This window comes from Balaenoptera physalus (assembly GCF_965194825.1).
Source record: "Balaenoptera physalus genome assembly, chromosome: 2".
NCBI classification, from domain to species: Eukaryota; Metazoa; Chordata; class Mammalia; order Artiodactyla; family Balaenopteridae; genus Balaenoptera; species Balaenoptera physalus.
The window spans coordinates 48160479-48180770 of NC_138883.1; the positions used below are offsets into that span (position 1 = coordinate 48160479).

The 20292-nt window shown below is 41.0% G+C and overlaps 2 long non-coding RNA genes across 2 annotated transcripts in view; one reads left to right on the forward strand and one right to left on the reverse strand.

Moving 5' to 3' along the window:
* LOC309654456 overlaps positions 1–20292 on the reverse strand; it is a 354889-nt gene that overhangs the window by 207716 nt on the left and 126881 nt on the right. The window lies entirely within an intron of this gene.
* The window catches only part of LOC309654453, a 59057-nt gene continuing 51303 nt past the window's right edge, over positions 12539–20292 (forward strand). The window contains exon 1 of the long non-coding RNA XR_014260260.1: positions 12539–17529. This is a non-coding gene — a long non-coding RNA (uncharacterized lncRNA). The remainder of the gene's footprint in view (positions 17530–20292) is intronic.

Consider the following 20292-nt stretch of genomic DNA (forward strand, 5'->3'; position numbering starts at 1 on the left):
GGTGGTACCAGCATAATAATTTATGTAGTCTAGCTTGGCAATGGGTTGGGGGCAGGGCAGCATTTTGAGACCTGAGATGTGCAGTGCAAGAGATCACAACTTTTTTTGATCCAAAAACTTGAGTGAGTAAATACATGAACAACCTATATTGGTTATCATCCAGCCACTCCTTTCTGAACTATTTTCTTTTAGATTGAAGAACTAATATTCCTTTGGGGAAGAAGCATGATCTCAGTTTTCAACAGGCAAAAATTTCATTTCCTTCATTAACATCCCTGGTAACAAGAACCAGTTGCTGAGAAATAGGTCACAGCTATGCATGAAACTCCAATCTGCTGGTGTAATAACCTCAAATGTCAATAGATCTTTAATGAAAAGTTTTCAGTTTTTGGCAGAGTTTTGGTGACTAATTTCTACTGTATAATTTGTATTTGGGATAAACCAAATTCCTCAAAATCAGGTCTGCTTTTCCCTGCCTTTCCCGATACGGTCCTTGCTAGACCCCTGGTTACATTATTCATTTCAAAGAACCATTTTTTGACCACATTGGCACTTCAAGATGTTTGTTTTTCATCTCTGGTTACCCAGCTCTTTAGAACCTTTCTTACTACTATAGTATCTAGGAAAATCAGCACAATCTGTTTCAGCTACTGTGATGGTTAATGTATTTATCAAATTGGCTAGGTTATGGTACCCAGTTGTTTGGTCAAACACCAGTCTAGATATTACTGTGAAGGTATTTGTTAGATGTGATTAACATTTAAATCAGTAGACATTGAGTAAAGCAGACTATCCTCCATCATGTGAGTGGGCTTCATACAATCAGTTGAAGGCCTTACAAGCAAAGACTAAAGTCCCTGGAGGAAGAAGGAAGCTGTCCTCCCTCCAGACTGCCTTCAGACTCCAGACTGCAAAATCTGGAATTTCTAGCCTGCTGGCCTACTCTGCAAATTTCAGACTGCCAGCCCTCTGCAATCACATGGGCCAATTCCTTAAAATAAATCTCACTCCCCCTCTTTCTCCCTCTGTATGTATTGTATATTACACACACACACACACACACACACACACACACACACACACACATACACGCACTAGGTGAATTAAGATACAGGCACATAAACATCCTATTGGCTCTATTTCTCTGGAGAATTCTGGCTAATACAGCTACTATCAGCCTTATTAATGAAGTGGGATTATTCACACCTACTGGGAATAAACTAGATCAATGGTTCTAAATCCACGGGCCCATGGAGGTATCTCAGAGACTAGCAAAGGGAACAGGTAAAGTGCTGAGAGGAGGTGCTCTCTGTTCTTCCCTTTCTGAGCTTCAACCTGAATGGTTTGACTTTTATCTCATATATTGGAAGATGGTGCAAATAGTGCTTAGAAAATATCCCACTGCTAAAAATAAAACTTGAAAATTACAGGGTTACAGTTAGGATGAACCAACTTCTCAAAGTTTACATATATCTGGTATCTGAATGAGATTTTTAGTAAATTTTTCAGTGTAATTTTTGACTGATGAGGGGAGACTATCCCAAAATGTGCCAAATATATATTTTTTTGTAGGCTGTAAAGATATTACCTCTATGATAAGGATTTTTCAGGACCCATCTTTCCCAGTAGCTTGATTCTATCCAGCTCTATAGTTTTATACCTATCTAAGAAGATATAATTGACTTTGCTTCTCAAATGCAAGTCCATCTTCTTGAGTGGCCTTTCATTAGAGCAATAATCTCTAAAAATCATGAAAGGCAAGGAAATGTGTATTTGAGATCATATTCCTAATTTGTTTTTTACAGGATCAGTGAAAAGACTAAACCAAGATGGGGCCACAGGATCAGGAAGTGGTGGATTCTCTCTTGGTTGCTGCCTGCAGGAACTTGGGAAGGAAGGAAAACCTGGACTGATGTTCACCAAGTTCTGCAGAATTGGTGGCAGGTGTGAGGGGGATTAAAATCTGTGAAGTTGTGGGGTGACATGTTGACGGCATTGTGGTTGCAGAACTCAATGGTGGGCCTAAAGGAATTTGATCTTCCAGCTAGAACCAGCTAGAAACGGTGTCAGAATCCTCTCCATTTAGTCGCATTGTTTGGGTAGGAATAATAGGAGAAGATGCACCTTGTAATAGAAGTGGGCTTCCAGAAATATCTGATGAGCTGGGACCCTGCTATCCAATGTTGCATGGCCCAGCAAACCATGAAGTCTTAAGATTTCTCTGAGCTAGAAGGTCATTGTATTGGTTTTGCTATTGATGGGGATAGGGATTTTGAGGACAAGTAGGAACCTGAGCAGAGACTTAAAATGCATCTGTGTAACCAAAATAATATGGTTCTGGCACAAAAACAGAAATATAGATCAATGGAACAGGATAGAAAGCCCAGAGATAAACCACACACTTATGGTCACCTAATCTATGACAAAGGAGGCCAAAATAAACAATGGAGAAAAGACAGTCTCTTCAATAAGTGGTGATGGGAAAACTGGACAGCTACATGTAAAAGAATGGAATTAGAACACTCCCTAACACCATACACAAAAATAAACTCAAAATGGATTAAAGACCTAAATGTAAGGCCATATACCATAAAACTCTTTGAGGAAAACACAGGCAGAACACTCTGACATAAATCACAGCAATCTTTTAGAGTCCACCTCCTAGAGTAATGAAAATAAAAACAAAAATAAGCAAATGGGACCTAATTAAACTTAAAAGCTTTTGCACAGCAAAGGACACCATGAACAAAAAGAAAAGACAATCCACAGAGTGGGAGAAAATATTTGCAAATGATGTGACTAACAAGGGATTAATCACCAAAATATAAAAACAGCTCATGCAGCTCAATATCAAAGAAACAAACAACCCCATCAAAAAATGAGCAGAAGACCTAAATAGACATTTCTCCAAAGAAGACATACCGATAGCCAAGAGGCACATGATAATATGTTCAACATTGCTAATTATTAGAGAAACGCAAATCGAAACTACAATGAGATATCACCTCACACCAGTCAGAATGGCCATCATCAAAAAGTCTACAAACAATAAATGCTGGAGAGGGTGTGGAGAAAAGGGAACCCTCCTACACTGTTGGTGGAAATGTAAATTGGTACAGGAGCTATGGAGAACAGTATGGTGGTTCCTTAAAAAAGTAAAAATAGAGCTACCATATGATCCAGCAACTGAACTCCTAGGCATATATCTGGAGAAAACCATAAGTCGAAAAGATGCATGCACCCCAATGTTCATTGCAGCACTATTTACAATAGGCAAGACATGGAAGCAACCTAAATGTCTATCGACAGATGAATGGATAAAGAAGATGTGGTACATATATACAATGGAATACTACTCAGCCATAAAAAAGAATGAAATAATGCCATTTGCAGCAACATGGATGGACCTAGAGATTATCGTGCTAAGTGAAGTAAGTCAGACAGAGAAAGACGAATATCATATGATATTGCTTATATGTGGAATCTAAAAAAATGGTACAAATGAACTTATTTACAAAACAGAAACAGGCTCACAGACTTAGAAAACAAATTTATGGTTACCAAAGGGGAAAGGTGGGGGAGAGGGATAAATTAGGAGTTTGGGATTAACATATACACACTACTATATTTAAAATAGATAACTAACAAGGACCTACTGTATAACGCGGGGAACTCTTACTCAATAGTCTATAATAACCTAAATGGAAAAAGAATTTGAAAAAGAATAGATATACACATATGTATAACTGAATCACTTTGCTGTACACCTGAAACTAACACAACATTGTAAATCAACTATACTTCAATATAAAATAAAAATTTTTTAAATATTTAAAAACCTCACCTGTGCATCTCACACTTCTTAACAGTCTTCAAAAGTTCCCTTACTACTATAGGCTAAAGTCTAGGTGAGTGTTTTTCAAACTGTAGTGTACATCAGAATCACCTGTGGGAACATTAATTTCTGGACCCACCTCCAGAGTTCCTAATTCGGTAGGTTCAGAATAGGACCTGAGAATGTACATGTCCAATAAATTCCCAGGTGATGTTGATACTGCTGGCTCATGGACCACACTGAGAACCACTAGTCTAGGCTACTTAGCATCACACAAATGGACCTTCTTACTTCAATCCACGCCAAGCTCTTTTGTCTATCTTCCCACATTCTGGCCCGCACTTTGCGATTCTGCAACATGGAACTGCTTATAGTGTATTTGGTGGTTACCGTGCTGTTTCCTGCTGCCTAGGTTCATGTTCTTCCCTCTGCTTGGAATGCCCACTCCTCCCTACTCCATTTATTTACCTGGCTAATTCCTATTTAGCTTTTATGAGTCCGTACCCACCATCCCTCAATAATCTTCTTTATCATTTATGTTGCCTCCCACCTCTCCCACTCCTGCTCTGGGCTAGACAAGCCTCCTCTAAGACTTCCATCCTCTGAACCCCTTTCTGCACTGCACTTATCCCCTTATGCTAGAATTGTCAATTTACGTTTCTGTTTCTTCTATAACACTGTCAATTCCTTGAAACCTGAATTTCATCTTATTCTTTGAATACACGGTGCACTCACAATGGAGGTGCAAGATAAATTGGGGGAAGGGAGTAGAAGGGAGGAGGAGGTGGGAGGGGGAAGTGAAACGTGTGCGCTTGATTACTGGGGCCTCTATCTAATACCCAGAGAGCCTCTGGGGCCTCTATCTAATACCCAGAGAGCCTGTGGACCTGGCTTAGAGTAAAGCTTCAGGTGGCTGTCAGGCAGTAAAAGGATTCTTTTAATTCCATCTGTTCTTGATCCTGTAATCTACAGAATTTTAGTGCAAATCAAATAAACAACACACTGGGGTTATATAGCAGACAATTTTCTATCTCATTTGGCTGTGACCACTTTCCGTAGCATGGAGGCCTATAAAGAGGGACATGTGATTAGTGTGGCAATGTCTGGCAGGTGTCACGTTTAACTTCCCCTCAGTTGAATGAGGTACACCCTTATTAAAATTTAGGGCAATTTTAGTAATTTACAATTAGAATACATTGTTATTGCCTTGTTTTCTATAGCACCCAAGGACCATTACTTGCACAGTGAAGCATAAAGAGGTACTTTGGTTCACAGACTACTTTAAATAGTCACTGTTTAGGCTTTTCGGTTTTCCCATTCCTTCTGTCTGGTCTCATGATGTATTATTCTTTTCCACTCATGGCTCCATTGAGGATGAAACCCTTTAGCCCATTTTAGCCCGGAAAGAGCATAAAGAACATTCCATGTAACCCTCTCATTTTACCGATGCTGAGCGTAAGTGGTTTGTCCAGTCCCAGAGCTGGTCCGAATGGAGGACCGGAACCAGGCTCCCGCGCTCACCACTGCACGATGCTGCCCTTTATCATCTGTTTAAGAAGTCCCGTTTCACGGGCTTCCCTGGTGGCGCAGTGGTTGAGAATCTGCCTGCCAATGCAGGGGACACGGGTTCGAGCCCTGGTCTGGGAAGATCTCACGTGCCACGGAGCAGCTGGGCCCGTGAGCCACAATTACTGAGCCTGCGCTTCTGGAGCCTGTGCTCCGCAACAAGAGAGGCCGCGATAGTGAGAGGCCCGTGCACCGCGATGAAGAGTGGCCCCCACTCGCCGCAACTAGAGAAAGCCCTTGCACAGAAACGAAGACCCAACACAGCCATAGATAAATAAATAAACAAATACTTAAAAAAAAAGAAGTCCCATTTCACAAAGCAGCAGCATAATTCCAAAACAAACTCAGCCCCTAAAATAGGGCAGAGTAAATTTGAAGGTAAAATCCAAGAGATACATTGCAAAGGAAGGTACAGTTTATTACTGCCAACCATATAATCACAGGTAACATTTACTGAGGGTTTGCTATGTTGTGGGCACCACTCAAGTTCTTTGCATGCAGTATCTCATTAGATCCTCAGCAACCACCCTGTGAGCAGGTCCTTTTTCATTCCCAGTTTACAGATTGGAAACTGAGGCTTAAAGGTGAAATAACACACCTCACATCTACGCTGGCAAAACCAAAATTCAAGCTCTGTCTCCAGAGCTCATGCCCTTCACCACTACACGAACAAAGTAAAACCAGACAGAAATTCCAGTCTGGTTGCAATAGTGACTGAAGCAAAACAATTGCTACCAAAGTTAAACAGTGAGACAACAAGGCGCCCAGGGGCACCTCCTGCCTTGCCTTATGTTTGTAAAAATAGGGACATTGTAATGGGCTGGTGTCATTCTGATTTACCTTCTTGTCTTAATAATTTGTAAATAAATTACATAAACTTAGGTTTGGAAGACACCACGGAGTTCATCTAGCCCAGCGTGACCAGATGAACACAGCGCCCTTCTTCAGGATCCCTGGGGAAGAGTGTGAAGTCTTTGTTGAAGACCAGCCTGTGACGGAGGGTTTGCCGTGGGAGAGTCTGCTCTGTGGTTGTTGGTTCTTTCTCATCCTGAGCTAGAGCCCACCTCACCTGCTCCCTTTCCCTCCTGGCTGTAGTCTCTCAGGTAGAGGGAGGAAGTCTGCAGCCTCTGCTCTGTGACGGCCTGGAAGAAATAAAGACCACGTCTCCCTGCAGTCTCGGTCCTCATCAGGTTACACATCCCAGAACCCCTTTCAACCTCAGTGTTTTCCAGCTCCCCTACATTTGCTCACTTCTTCCGGGACATAGTATAGTTTTTTCCTACATCTTTCTCCAGAGTATAACACAAAATATTATCTCCTCAGTGCTGAATGATGTGGGATCTCTTACTTCTTGAGTTCTGGGTATTATACTCCTATTTATACCCAAAGCTAAGTTACTGAAAGGCAACCACTTTTCCCCAAATAATTTTGTACTTATAATTAACTATATACTCAGACCTATTGAACAAGAATTGCTGTGAAGCCCAGAATTTCCTATCCCAAGGCTAAAGGATGAACTGAACAGTTAACATTTGTTTAAACTGATTATTATTTTAAACGTTTCTGTACAATATTCTAGGCCTGTCAGGATCATTTTGAATATGTTGTTTCTGTTAATTATATGTAATTTTCTCTCATATTACTATGAGAAAATGTTGCGCCTGACAGGGGCAAGGACAGAGACTGCCTTGTGGTGTGCAGTTAAGTGAACTTTTTTCAGAACCGGTAATCGATATTCTTTCAATGTATTATTCAATCAGCTGCACCTCCACCTAAGCAGTAATGTTAGCTTTCATTATTCTACTCATAAAAATACCATAAGAAACCTTGCCAAATGTTTTGTAAAAGTCAAGACAGTATATTGAAGATATTCCATTAATTTGCAAATTGTTTTAAAATATGTTTTCAAAAGTAGAGTCATTTGTAACCAATCATACTTCCAGTTCTAAGAGTGATGATGAGTTCTTAGGGTATGCCGACTCCCAGGGATCTCCTTTCAAGGAGGATGAGAACTCTCTCACCACTAGATTTGTCCTTGCACCAACCAGGTGAAGTAGGAAGGGTTTGCCAAGGCTGACAATGAAAGCCTATGAGTGTGAGAGAGAGAAAATATGAAGGCCTGTTTTTTTGATGTGGAAACTGAAACTTTCTTAAAGTCACCTGGCAAGTATATAAACCAGGATTCACATCCAGCTCTTGTCCTCCAAGTTCATCCTTTACATTGAACTGAACATTCTCTCGATCTGAATCCCCTCCATGCAATTCCTGTGACAAGTTCTAGCTCTCTTAGGGTCATGAGCAAATTTCAAAATAGGGTAAACAGAGTCACAGGCAAAAAATGTTGCGTTTTTATAAAATATCACTTTTTGTTTGAAGATGGAGGGCATTCTTTTTTATTGGTACAAAACCCAAAGTATTTTGGAAAGTAATGTAAAATTCACATTAAATTTAAAGATGAAACAGGAGATTTTAAAGATATCTTATGCAAGTTTTGGCCCTCTCTGAACTATCAGTTTACCACTGAGTTATATTTATTTTTCTTTGCCATTAGAGCTATGTCAGTGGAAAAATTTGAGATATTTACTATTTGGGACTTTATGAGTTGCAAGTGACAAAAACCCCAACTCAAACTGGCACAAATAAAAATGGTTAACATAAATGAAATTTTGAAGAATAGGATTTAAGGGTCGTTGGACCCAAGAGCCCAAACTCTAACATGCAGACTTGAACTCTCACCTTGGTGTTCCTCTGCTTTCTTCTGAGTTCTGATTTCTCATCAAGGCTTTCTGCTAGTGGTGGTGAGATGTATACTAACCAGGCATCCTTTGCTATCAGCAAGCCAGCAGAAAAGAGAATGATTCTCAACTGTGCCAGCAGACATTTCATGGGTCCTAAATGCATCATCTTCAGACAGAGCAATGTGGCCAGGAGTTGTGATACTCTGAGTCACATGCCTAGTCCTAGGGCTGGAGTCAACGCCTCTGGAATGTCATGGCCTGACACGTGTGAGGGCTGGCCCCCAAAGGAAGACAGGGCAGCCAGGTTCTTAACAGAAGAAGGGGAAGGAAATGCAAGTAGGCACAAAGCAGATGCCCATGCAAGCCTCATTTACACTTGGATGTCCAACAGACATCTCAAATTTTGTAAGTCCAAAATGCAACTCTTTATTTTCACTCTTCCAGTCTTTTAACTTAGAAAATGGCAAAACCTTACTCAGCTGCTCAGATCAAAAACTTTGGAGTAACCCATCATTCTTCTTTTCCTCTTTCCGTAGCAAGTTTTCTTGGTTCTAATTTTAAAATACATCTTCCTTCAGACTACCTCTTACCACTTTTATCACCAGCAGCTTTTAAAAAATATCTCTCATTTGGATTACTGTAATTTCCTTCCAACAAGACTCTGTACTACTGCTCTTGGTGCTTTACTATCTGTTCTCTGTATTATAGTCAGTTATTTTTTAGAAATAGAAATGAAATTTTGTATAACTCTGGTCAAAACCCTACAGTGATGGTTCAGAGACCAAACATAAAATCTAAAACAATAAACTTTTAAAATATAGGAGAAAATCTTTGTAACCATGGGTTGAACAAAGATTTCTCAGGATGTAAAAAGCATGAACCATAAAATAAAGATTGATAAATTGGATTTCACCAAAATTAAAACCTTTCTCTTTTTAAAAGACACTTAAGAAAATGAAAAGACAAGCCACAGACTGGAAGAATATATTTGCAAAATACATCTTGGATAAAGGTCTTACATCTAGATCATGAGGAACTCTTATAACCCAATAATAAGACAAACAACCCATTAACAAAATGGGCGGAAGATTTGAACAGATTCTCTTTCATATAAGAGATATGGATGGTAAATAAGCACTTGAAAATATGCTCAACCTCATCAACCATTAGGGATATGCAAACTCAAGTCACAATGAATGCCACTATATAATTACTAAAACAAACAAAAAAACTTCACAATATCAAGGGCTGGCAAAGATATGCAGCAATTGGAACTCTCAAACACTGCTGGTGGAATGCAAAATGGCACAGACATGTTAGAAGACAATTTGGCAGTTTCTTATAAAATTAAACATATCCTTACCATAAGACCTAGCAATCCCACTCCTAGATATTTCCTCAAGAGAAATGAAACATCTGTCCACACAAAGACCTGCAGGTGAATGTTTATAATAGCTTTATCCCTAACGGCGAAAAGCTAGAAACAATCTAAGTGTCTGGATAGAAAACTCGTGGTACATCCACAGTGGAGTATCTCTCAGGAATGAAAAGTAAACTATGCACTGAGACATGTAAAGACAGGGAAGAATCTCAGATGCATTATACTAAGTGAAAGAAGGTAGACACAAAAGTCTACACACTGTCTGATTCCATTCATATGCCATTCCGGAAAAGGCAAGATTATATGATCAAAAATCATATCAGTGGTTAACAGGGTCTGAGAGTGAGGGAGGGGTAACTACAAAGGGGCACAAGGAAAGGTTTTAGAGAGATGGAAGTGTCCTGTATCTCAGTTGCGGTTGTGGTTGTGTGCTCAAAACATGTTAAAACTCATTGAATGGCACACCTAAGAAGGATACATTTTCTTGTACATAAATTATACCTCAATATATATTTGACTTAAAAAAGAAAAATGAAAAAAACAGAAAAAGAAAAATTATCTTTCAGGGGCTTTCAGGGGTTTCCCATCACTCGTAGAATAAATCCTCCTCTTTGACTGTTTGACTAACCAAATTATATATATATATATAAATTATATATGTAATGGATATATATATATATATATATGCTCTTTTAAAGTCCCAGGACTATGACTATATGTGATATTATTTTGTATCCTTCAAAATAAATACATTTTTGTTGAATAATTACATTCTTATATTAGGTCATGTGATCATAAACAAGATCCCTCTATCTCTTGCCTGTGGCAGCATCTAATTATAAGAAAGTCATCTTAGTAGAGGAAAAGAGCCTTCTGACTCCAGAAGGTGCCACCTCAAATTCACAAACTTCCGGCAAAAATCACAGTGGGATTTGTTCCAGTGGTGTTAAGTAAGTTTATGATAAATGCTTTACAACAAATATCACAGTTTGCAAATAATACTCTCCAACAAAGGCTTTTCTCCATCTCCCTTTATATAAACAACTACTCATATAACTTTCAAGGCTAAAATAATCATAACAATAGCTAATGTTTCATGAATGCTTAATTTATGCCATGCTCAGTGCCAAACACTCCACACAGATGATCTCATTTTTATCCCCTCATGGCCCTGTGAGGCATAAGTATGCCTCTGAAATCCTCTTCTAACAGAGGAGGGACCGACCCTCCGAGGTTGTGTAGCTTGACAGAAGTTGTGCAGCCTGTGAAGACTCAGAGTCAAAATTTGACGCCATGTCTGTCTCTTGAGGGCACATGTGTGGTCAGTTAGTACAGTCATGCCTTCCTATCTGTGGGCGGTTGGCTCCAGGACCCACAGAGATAACCAAAATCTGAGGACGCGCAAGTCTCATATAAAATGGCAGTAGTACAGGTGGGCCCTGCGGCTGACTATACTGTCTTGTAAAATCTCTGGTCCTGATGTGTTGTTGCCTCTTTGCATATTTTGCCTTGTTTTTCCAACCAGACTGTAACCTATATAAAATCAGGTATTGTGATTTATTCATCGTGCTGTTTTCAAAAGCACCTAGCATGCTGTAGCCTCAAAATAAAAATGTACTGATTGAACATTAATCCCTCAGACTTACATACCCCTCATCTCTGTCCTCTCTGGGGGGATTGGATATATGTTGCCTTAGTGAAGGGTGGAAGAAGGATGAAGGTGTTTCTTATTCTGTAGATATTATGCAAAGGAGTAGGTTACTTTCTGACTAATGATTTCAATATAGCTTTATTTGAGGTTAAACATATCAACATTGTTTCATTTACCTGCTACTACATTTTAGCTCATCTCCAAATACCTATTTGAGAAGAATTAGTGTTTGCTATACATAATCTGAAGCATTTATATCCTATTTTTATTTCTTATTGGGGATTTCCTATAAATCACATATGGCCCCAAAACTTCTCTTTAGCACCTCCAATTCTGGGGAAAAAAATGTGATGCTGTGTGCTAGTCTGGTCTGTTCTAAATATACATTTCCTTTCTCTGAATCTGCACCATGTGGTTTTACCACAAGTGAAGAAAAAAAGTCAAAAGAAGCTAACTGGTACAAAAAGTCATTAGGTCAAAAAAATATCAAGTTTGTCATAACATGAAATTTTTAAATGCATAGTTGATTTAATATATAGATAAGCACAATCAAAGGAATAAAAAAGGATATTATAAAATGTAAATTCAACTGGCTATGATTTTTTATTGATTTAAATTCAAATTCACTACTTAGGTAGTTGTAGCACTCTTGGATAATGATATGGGGAGTATCAGTACCATTTTAAACATTACTGTGTACGTACAGTATTTATTCAACGTTCAACAGATATTTATTCAGCACCTGCTATGTGTCAGGCATAGTGCTCTGAAGTTACACTGGTAACCAAAGACAAACAGTTTCTGCCCTTATGCAACTTACTTTCTAGAAAGCCCCCCACTCCAAATAAAGAAACCCTCATGCAGGTCCCAACCTGTCCATGGTTTGGGGTTGCTATCTGCCTCATAAAGCAAAGGAGAGGGTTTGTCTTCTGGGAAGACAAAAGTCATCTTCCCCTCTGAAAAACCTCTTACATAGTTGGAGGGGAAAAAAAAGAAACCCCAAACAAGTAACCAAAGTGACAAATAATTGCAAGTTGTAATAAGTCCTAAAAGGAAACAAATGGGGGCTGGGATAGAGTATCAGGTTGGAGAGGGATTGAGGGGCAGAGTAAAAGTGCTTTAGATAGCATGGTAGGTGCTGGCCTTTCTGAGGAGGAAGGAGTTAAGCTGAAAATTGAAGAACGAGTAATAGACGAAAGGCGTGCGTGGTGCGTGTGTGCGTGTGTGTGCGCGTGTGCATGAGTGTGTGTATGCATGTGTGTGAGTGTGTGTGTGCGTGTGCGTGAGTGTGCGTATGCGTGTGCATGTGTGTGCGTGTGTGAGTATGCGTGTGCGTGTGTGTGAGAGTGTGTGTATGCGTGTGCGTGAGTGTGTGTATGCGTGTGCGTGTGTGTATGCGTATGTATGCACATGCACCCCACCAACGGGAAGCCACAGATATAAAGACCATGAGGCAGGAAAGAACTTCAGGGGTTGAGCAGCTGAGAGAATCCCCTTGTGAATGGAAAAAGGTGAATGATCGAGGGGCAGTGGTAGCAGGTGAGGTGGGCACCAGCTGGACTGGGGAGGGCTTCACCAGTCATTGCAAAGGAGTTGGGATCTTATTCTAAGTCCAGTGGAAGCCATTTAAGGGTGTTAAGCCGGGACATAACAAGATCTGACTTACTGCCTAAGAAGGACACTCTCATTGTGGTGAGGAAAATGGATCCACGGAGGAATAAGGGTAGAAGCAGAGGCTGAAGGGAAGTGACTATGATGCTGGGGTGAAAAATGATGGTAGCTTGGACGAGGTTGGCAGTAGTGAAGGCAGACATAAGTGGATGGCTTGCTGGTGGGATGAACACGGAGGCTGAGGGAAAGAGAGAAATGAAGCTTGACTCTTCTTTTTGACTTAAGCCAAACGTAACTGAATGTGGCGGGTGGGGAACTGGTTTTGTGGGAGGTATTGATTCTGTTTTGAACATGTTGGGTTTGAAATGTTTGTATGCTATCCTACACCCCCAAATGATGTTGAATGGAGAGATGACAAGCTTACACGTGTAAAGCTTAGAGGAAGGGGTCTCGATTAGGAATATTACTTAGGGAGGAATCAGGTTATAGAAAGTATTTAAAACTCTGGGATTAGATGAGATCACCTAGGAAAAAGAATTCAAAAATAAAGAGAAAGAGTATTTAGGAGAAATTCCTAACAAATACTACCATTTGGAGATTGGATAGGAGCAAAGGAATTCCTCCTGCAAAGAGCCCGAGGAAAAAGTGGCCAGAGGGGTAGGAGAAAAACCAGGAAGCTCCCAAGAAAGGGCAAGGTTAAGTAGTCAAAATTTGGACAAGTAACCAAAATTTGGACAAGTAACCCAATACTTCTGTGCCTCTCTTGTCTCATCACTAAAATAAATGCATACATTTTTATTAAATAAGAAATTTAGAATAGCATATTAGTTTTCTATTGCTACTGTAACAAAGTACCATAAACTTAGTGGCTTAAAGAAACAAAAATGTATCATCTTACATTTCTCGAGGTCGGAAGTCCAAAATAGGTCTTTTACACCGGACTAATATCAGTATATCAGCAGGCCTGGTTCCTTCTGGAGGTACTAAGGGAAAATCTGTTTCTTTGCTTTTTCTAGCTTCTTGAGGCTGCCTGCATTCCTTGACTTCTAGGCCCCTCCCTTCTTCAAAGCTAGCAATGGCAGGTTGAGACTTGACATCTCTCTAAGCTAGCTTCCACTGTCTCACCTCCTTCGACTCTGCCTTCCAGCCTCTCTTCAACTTAATTGAAAGGCCCTTGTGATTACACTGGGCTCACCTGGGGAATCAGGCTACTCTCCCCATCTCATCGTCAGTTGATTAGCAACCTTAATTCTATCTCCTGCTTAATTCTCCTTTATTGTATAACATATTCACAGGTTCGGGGGATTAGGAAATAGGCACCTGTGGGGTTGCTATTCTACCTACCACAGATACACCTCAGAAGACTGTTCGGAGGTATATAAAGGATGAGTCAAAACACAAAGTACATTTGCCTGGCATACAGTGAATATTCAATACACATTGGCTATTACTATGATTACTCTATTTCATTTCTACCTCAACCACTAGATAGTGAGTTTCTCAGGCAAGTATTCTGTTATATTCATCTATATAATATAGGTTATAGATGTTCATAAAATATTTGTTGAGTGACTACATGGCACAAAGAATGCTCAAGAATGTTTAGTGAATAAATGAATGCAGACACGTATACTTCAGAGAGAGTTACAGAAGCACTGTACTCACCTCATTTGACTTGACCTTTGCCGGAACATTGTGGGGTAGACTGGCATTCCTCCAAACCAGTTTGTTTTCTTGACTTCTCCATTTAAGTTCACAGACCCACCATTTACTCATGTGCGAAGCCTCAAAGTTCTTTCGTGGTATGTACTGAATTATTTACACCTAGTCTACTTCCTCTCCCATCTTTGGTTCTTTCTGACACTTTCTCCCCTTTATTCATTCAACAAACGTGTCTTTAAAGTCTTATGTGCCAGATATCAGGCTAGACATCCCCCGAACAAAGCTGAATTAACACAGTCTTAAAGGGTAGCCAAATTCTCGGCATTCTTCCTCAGTCATGTCTCCTACTTTCTCCTGCTCCAACTATTAGCTGGTTAGGACCCTCACTACCTCTCTCAGCTTCTTGGAGTCTGTCTCCCCAGCCTCCGCCACGCTTCTTTACTAAAGCACAGTAGGGCCGGTCTCCAAATGTGCCTGATATTTGCCTTCATGCTCTTGTTCACACTTCTTCCCTCCACCTAGAATGTCTTCACTCCCTGCCCGGTAAAATATACGCCCTCACTTTTTTCAGCCCCATTTCCCACCCCACTCTTCTCAGAAGCCTCTTTGACCCTGGCAACCAGGTCTTCTCTCTCCCTCAACATTCTTGTCTTCTTGATTTCCTGCAGAGGCACCTGGGTTGTAAACATGTCTGCATGCACTCAATTTTTCCCCACTAGGCTCTCAGCTTGTTCAGGGAGGTGACTGCATTTTATTGTAGCCACACCGACTCTAGATTCCAAGTTTGAATCTTGGCTTTGCTACTTTCAAGCTCTGTGGCTTTGGGCAAGTTATTAACCTCTCTATGCTTCAGTATCCTTATCTGCTAAATGGGGTTAATGATATTCCCGGGTCAATAGCATTATGATGAGAACTGATTGAATAAAACACAGGGGCTTGGGACTTCCCTGAAGGTCCAGTGGTTAAGACTTTGCTTTCCAGTGCAGGGGGTGCGGGTTCGATCCCTGATCGGGGAGCTAAGATCCCACATGCCTCATGGCCAAAAAACCAAAACATGAAACAGAAGCAATATTGAAACAAATTTAATAAAGACTTTAAAAATGGTCCACATCAAAAAAAATCTTAAGGAAAACAAACAAAAAAACACAGGCGCTAGCACATGGTAGGCACTCAACAAGCATTTGTTGAACTTCTACACATCTAGGTGATTGAGAATTTGATATTACCACTTATTTGGGGGGAGAACAGAGATTTTAAGAGTTAAATAACCCAAATCAGGAAAGAACTAGGTTTAGAAGTTACATCACTTCAGCTCCACTTCCCAAATACCTCCCACCTCTGAGTTGGAAGGAATATATTTATTTTATTTGAGAGTGTTTTGTCTTTTTCTTAAATAGAAGGCTGGAGTCAAGCTACCTAATTTTACATACTCTGGTTTTAACCTATGGGAGATGATTTGGGCAAACTTCTCAGCCTGTTAAGCATTTTCACATTCTGCATTATATCTGGCCAAGCTCCAAGTCTCCGTTGTAAACTCCTTGACCTTAACCCCCTGAGCTACTTGACAGCAGGCTAGCAATTCCTCTCCATTCCGTGACATTCCCATAGTGTCTGGAGGGCCCCAGCTGCTCCAGGAGGGTCCATGACATTGTTCCCAGTTACCTTACTCTTTTACCTTGGGTTTTGCTGGGTGCAGGATGGGGGGCGGGCGGGGCAAAGGCTGGAATGAAAATCTCCAAAGTGCCTTAGATGATACAACTACCTGGTTTAAGATTTAAGGGAAAAATAAAATTACTCCAGGGCTGTAGCTGGCTGGGAGTTGTCAGAATGTACATTGGGGCTTCAAGGTTTTATTCAACTGTCATCCTCTTGGGGCAGACACCGAAATGTCAGTGGATTGAAAGCCCTTCTCTGTTTCAGGAAAACCACAAATTGCAAATGCAAATCTTGCAGTAGCACCACTTGTAGAAGTAGGGCAGAAAAACTCTGGCAGCTCAAGAAGAGGCGAGATACTTGCATACCCCATTTGAACTCCACACTGGTCTGTTTTAAAACAGAAAGACGGTCACATCTTTCTCTGGTTCAGACATTTCGAATGGCTCTCTATTGCTGACGAGATTAATCTAGATCCTCTGGCCTAGCCCATAAGGTCTGCCACCACCCAGCCTCAGTTTACCTTTCTGGCTCTAAGACTGACTTTCCCAGCCCTGCCAGTTGCCACACTCCTCTTTCCAGTTGTTCTCTAAACAAAGACACAGGTGCTCTAGCCTTGCAGAGGCAATGCTAAAATGTAATTTTAAAAGGGGGAAAGAATAATATCTCACTTCTAATCTCACGGGGTATGTGATAATAATAATAATGCCTATATAACACGCATTGTATAAAAAAGCACTGCATACACATTAACTTATTTTAATCTTCATAACCTAATCACCATCACATTTTTATCCATAAGGAAACTAGGTGTTAAGAAAATTGCCCAGGGACCTATAGTTAGAAAATGATGGAGCCAGGATTCCAAGTGACAGTCTGGCTTTTTAACCACTGCGACCTTCCAGAAACACTTGTTCTCTGGGGACGGATTTTTCTGTTGACATCTGAACCTTCAGGAACTTTTACTGCCTCTGCTGGCTTCTGCCAACTTGGCTGGTTAACGTGGAGCCTTGCGAAGGAGAAAATGGACAAAATCTCCTTTAAAGCCCGTGCACTTCCTAGAGCCACAGGATGCAAGATAATTTGATAATTGTCGGTTTTTTTCTAAAAAGGACCAAAGAAAACTAGGTTCTCTGCATCATCTCCCTTGCTGAGAAGTTTTATTGAATTACAAGTTCATAAGAGAAATGTTACGTGAGTTGTATCATCAAACTAAGCTTTCCTCGAGAATGCTCGGAGTTAATGGCTAACAGCTGTGGGGAGCATAAAAACAACTTGGCCATACCTGGAGTGCCTCGGAGTTGCAGAAGCTAGCCTGCAGTGGCTCTCCTTCTGTGCTGCACAGTAGAATCCCAAGAGAAGCAGAGCTTTTGAGAAATACCTGGTCACTGGGCCCCTCCCCAGACCAATTAAATTGTATTCTGGTGCATTGGTAAGTAGGGGGTCGGGGGGGGTGGGTAGGGGTGGGCATGCACTGGGAGTTTTGGAAAGCACCCCAGGTGGTACTAATGTGCAGCTATAGGGGGCTAGAAATACTGGGCTAGAGAAAAAAATGTGTGTTCGTGTATTTGTTTTTAGTGATCTGCAATCCTTCACAGCGATCCCCATCCCTAATTCACTTAAAAGTTGAACAATATGGGCCTTTTTCAGCTGATCAAAATGTATTTGAGAAAATGGGAACAAATGGCAGTACTCTGAATGCTTACATGAGTTAATGAGACAAAAAAATTTAGATCTGGGTTGTCCTTGTAGCCTTGATACTCCAAGTGTGGTTTGAAGATGGGCACCATCAGCCTGACATGGGAGCTGGTTAGAGGCAGAATGTCAGGCCCGCCACGGGATCTGCACACGGTAACAAAATCCATACATTAAAGTGTGAGAAGCACTGCCTTGGAGATCATCTTTGCCAGCTTCCTCATTTTACAAATAGGGGAAAAGGAAACAGGGTACGAATGAGTTGATGGAACTCCCACCCAGAGACTAGACTCCTATACTGGGAGCCGAGAGACCATGTTGACTGACTCCTGGACTTGTGACTTTTCCGCTACGTTATGCTGATACGCCATAAAAAATTATTGTGGGTGTCTTTCCCTGAGTGGATCCAGATTCTTATCTTCCCTCTATATCAAGGACGCTTTCAGGATGGGGCTTTTAATGGTCAGCTTATGTTTGAAAAGGGAGAAAGACTCCTATGATAAAATGTATACATGAAAAGTAGAATTGATCTGTAAAATCTAATTTTACCTTGGCCTTAAAGAAAACCATAGTAGAACTACTGTAAAATCCTTTTTTCTTAAGAAAGGAAAAAATGCTTTAAGTATTAAGTCATAAAATGGAATTATTTTCTTTAAACTTTGGTGGATAAAAACAAATCTTAAATAACAAAGGTTGGGTGTCACTCCAATAAAAGTTTCCACTTCAGCTCTTCTTAAAGTTATTTGTTGGTATAAATTTTTACCAGGGTACAAATTTTTGATGTGAGGAGATATGATTGTTTATGTCTCTCCGTAACTGAAATGACTTCGCTCTGCAGCGCTCAATTCTGCCAATGATGGGAAGACTTAATACTATCAAATCAGGGTCACTTGATCAAGCAGTCTCTTTGGATTAAATGCTGAGGCAAGAGTCTGAGTGTGCCCCCTCACGTGAAAGATGAGGATGGAGCAAGGGTGCTTCTGTAACATCTGGCACTGGGACAGGGTACAGGCACCACATGTCACCCCTTGTCGAGCTGAAGGGCATCACCTGGTCTGGTCCCATCAACATACCTGGCATCTGTTGCCCTCGTCTGCAGCTTTGCCTGCTGCCCTCAGGGCCATGTTACCTGCACCTGCTTTGTCTCAACTGTCCTTTCTGCTCTGGGAATCTCCCAGACTTACCTGTAGTTTCCCCAGTTCTCCCTACCCTGTTCCTGGCTGGGCCCAGAGAGGCAGAGTGCAAGGCACTGGCATTTCTCAGAGACCTACTGCAGCTGAGCCTGGAGTCTCAGAGTCTAGGAATCTCTCTTGCCTTCCTGTATGTGGAATGCCTCTCATTTTGGTGGCAACTGCTCTTACATAATTACACATTTTTTCTGCTCCATGGTTCATGGCATAAATTCCATGCTCTAATTTGGCCAGGCTGTGGCTCTTAATATTTAAAAGGAATGTGTGTGTGTGTGTGTGTAAGATTTTAAAAACTCCTTTTTCCCTCAGTGCCAGTCTTGTAGCTAAGTGGTGTCTCCCCGGGTGATCAAAAGCCAGGTGCTGAAAAAGGTCTTCCTCTTTCCAGCCGTGTCACCCCCACCCTCAGAGCAGTGCACAAAGAAAGCTCTCAGTATAGGCAGTGGGAACGGAGGGAAGAACAAGGGCAAAAACCTGGACAATACATTTTTAAACCAAAACATGATCCTGCCAGACTCCTGTAGACCAAACCATATTTTAAGTCCAGTAGGCTATCTTTCAATTTCTTAGGCTTCTATTTATCAGAGGCAGAGAATTCACTTGTATAAACATTTTTCAAGTATACTGTGCAAGACACTTCATAAGGTCCTACACAGGATGCATATATAGTCCCTGGTGTATATTAGGTACCTCTTGCTGCTGTAACAGACTACAACAAATTCAGAAGCTTAAAGCAACACAATTGTATCATCTTAACAGTTCTGGAGGTCAGAAGTTCAAACCTGGTTTCACTGGGCTAAAATCAAGGTGTTGGTAAGCCTGTGTCCTTTCTGGAGAGTCTAAGGGAGGACCCATTTTCTTGCCTTTTGCAGACTCCAGAGGCTGCCTGCATTCCCTGGCCCATGGTCCCTTCCTCCATATTCAAAGCCAGCAGTGTCGTGCCTTTCTTCTCTGACCTCTGCTTCCATCCTTATGTCTTCGCTCTCTGACTCTGACCCTCCTGCCTCCGTCTTAATTGGTATCTTGTGATTGAGCACATCAGGTTGCCCCAGATAATCCAGGATAATCTCCCCATCTCATGATCCTTCATTTAGTCACATCTGCAAAGGCCCTTTTAGGATGTAAGGTAGCATATTCACAGGTCCAGGGATTAGGTTGTGGACACCTTTGGCGGTGGTGGGTGGCATTATTCACCACAAGGGTGCCAGGAGGAGAGGACAAGGATGAGACACAAATGGCTGAGAAATTTCCTGAGATACAAGTTGTTGTTTTTCCTCCTGTATTTTATTCTTTATCTTCCTTCATTTAAGTAG